Consider the following 2,794-nt stretch of genomic DNA (forward strand, 5'->3'; position numbering starts at 1 on the left):
AACAGCGCGTAGCGTTGCGCAGTTGGAGGTGAGCCGCCAGCAGTGGTGGATGTGGGGAGAGAGATGGCGGACTTTTGAGTACAGAATGGATGTCATGAACTGCTATATACATTATGACTTTTGAACACTATTGAGGTAAATACATTGTTTGTTCTCTATCAAAATCTTTCATTTGCTAACTATGCCTATCAGTAGTTAGTGCCTTCCGTAGTCTGAATCCTTTATTTCGCTGGCAGTAGTGGCGCTCGCTGTATTGCAGTAGTTCGAGTAACGAAGATTTTTGTGAGGTAAGTGATTTGTGAAAGGTATAGGTTATTGCTAGTCAGGGCCATTCTTTTGTAGGGATTTTTTGAAAGTCAGATTGCGTTGCGCTAAAAATATTGTGTGTCAGTTTAAGGACTGTCATGTATAATTATTTTAAGGGGACGTTCCAATATATTTACATTCATGGCACGCTCTACACATTTTAAGTCTCTCCGAACAATAAATAGAACTTGGTATTTCACAACAGATACCGTGACAAACAGCGGTGAACAGTTCCACAGGCTTCTTCAGTAGACTCTCGGCAGTCATAGTACAATCATAACTTAATGCACACATCGGCTTCGTAAGAACCTACATCGCCACAATACGCAGTTACCACGTTTTCCGATCAAGTCTGGCTACTCCTGCAATTAGAATGCTTGAGCAGGGTACCGAGCATACCACTGTTCCCGGACAATTCTCTTGGCCCCCGAGCCACGCCTTGCCGCCGGCCGCGGTGGTCGTGCGGTTCTAGGCGCTCCAGTCCGGAGCCGCGCTGCTGCTACGGTCGCAGGTTCGAATCCTGCCTCGGGCATGGATGTGTGTGATGTTCTTAGGTTAGTTAGGTTTAAGTAGTTCTAAGTTCTAGGCGACTGATGACCACATCAGTTGAGTCCCGTAGTGCTCAGAGCCATTTGAACCACGCCTTGCCGGTCACGCTTGCAACATATTCCACAGCCAGTCAACAGCTCCACACTCCACAGCCGGCCAACGCACCAAAAAAACCTCCAGAGCCCCACAGACCGAAAAGAGGCCATTCCTGCTTAATGAGACTACTGGTAAGTTACTTATTTTACTTAACGTAATTATGCATTCTGGGTAGTGCGTCTTATAGTCTACGTATGCACATTTCTCTCTGTTCTATGCAGAGGCTGGTTGCCATAATTTTTATGGCTATGTTTTACCTATATTAAAAACAGTAATCTGTTGCTTTTATATACAGCCTGGATCAGGAGTTGTAGTGGTAGAGCACTTCGGACAGAACTTGCAGAATATCGTTAATAATTTTCCTGGTCATACCGCAGAAATAGGTGATAACTTTAATTTGGCACGTATAGATTCGCAGAGTCATGCCACTAAAATTGTTTCTAGAGAGACAGGTATTCGCGTGACATTATTCTGAATGACTTTGAGCATATAATTAGAGAACCTACTCGTAAAGGAATCGAGTTGGCCCTCCTAGCAACAAACAGACTGAACTTACCAATCGCTAACGTAGAGGACGCTATCAGTGTTCATAAGGCTGTGACAGTAACTATGACTATCAGTTTTACAAGTAGTATTAAAAAGACAGGAAAATATATTTGCTTAGCAAGAGCGACAGGATATAAATTTCAGAGTATCTGAGTAGTCAGCACGAAATACTCATTGCTAAGGTCAAAGATGTGGAGCACAAATGGGAAAAATTCAAAAGCATGTTTTAATATGCCTTAGACAATTATTTTCTCGTCTTAAGGAATGGGTAAGACCCGCCGTGGTCTTAACAGCCGTGTTAGAAAACTGCTACGTAAACAGAGAGAGCTTCATCACAGGTTCAAGAGAAGTCAAAACCTAACGGGCAAAAAAATCTGAACGAAGCGAAAATGAGCGTAAGGAGAGCAATGAGAGAGGCATTCAGTGACTTCAGAAGTAAAATTGAGTCAACCGATGTGAGTAGAAACGTAAAAGGTTCTGATCTTACGTGGAATCAGTAATCTGTTCGAAATCCCCTAGTCAGCCACTTAGTGTCCATACTGGCAAAGAAATGAAAGATAACAGAGAAGGCCGAAATACTGAATTCGGTCTTCTGAATGTGTTTCACCGAGGAAGGTCTTAATACTGTTCTTCCCTTCAGTCATCGTACGAACACCGAAATTCCAGATACTGAGATAATCAACCACGGAACTGGAAAGCAATTACGGTCGCTTACTAGTGGGAAGGAATCAGGTCAAGATGAGGTACATGTAAGATTCTACAAAGATTATACGAGAAAGCTTTCTCCCCTTCTAACACCAGCTTAAAGTAGATCGCTGGAGCAACGAAAGGTACCTAACGATTGGAAAAAATCGCAGATCACACCCATTTTCAAGAAGGCTCGTACGACGGTTGCACAATCTCTTGTAGAGTTATGGAACGTATTTTACGCTCTAGAATTATGACCTGTTGCAGAACGAAAATCTTCTGTACAAAAATGAACCTACATTCCGCAAGCAGAAATCTAGAGAATCTCAGCGCGCTTCCTCACGAGATTTGTAGCACTGTAGACAAGGACGCCGTTTTCCTTGACCTCCGGAAGGCATCCCGCAACGTCGTTTAGTGAAAAAAATACGAGCTTACCTAGAGCTGAAGACGTGGCTCTTCACGGAAATAAATCGACATAGTTAAAGATAATCTCAAAAGATGCCCAAGGAAGTGCGACTGGATCATTACTGTTTACTGTGTATATAAATGACCTAATAAAAAGCGTCGGAAGCTCTTTAGCATCGTTCCGTACGACCCGATGGTCTTATGC

This window comes from Schistocerca cancellata, chromosome 2, assembly GCF_023864275.1.
Source record: "Schistocerca cancellata isolate TAMUIC-IGC-003103 chromosome 2, iqSchCanc2.1, whole genome shotgun sequence".
Classification (NCBI taxonomy): Eukaryota; Metazoa; Arthropoda; class Insecta; order Orthoptera; family Acrididae; genus Schistocerca; species Schistocerca cancellata.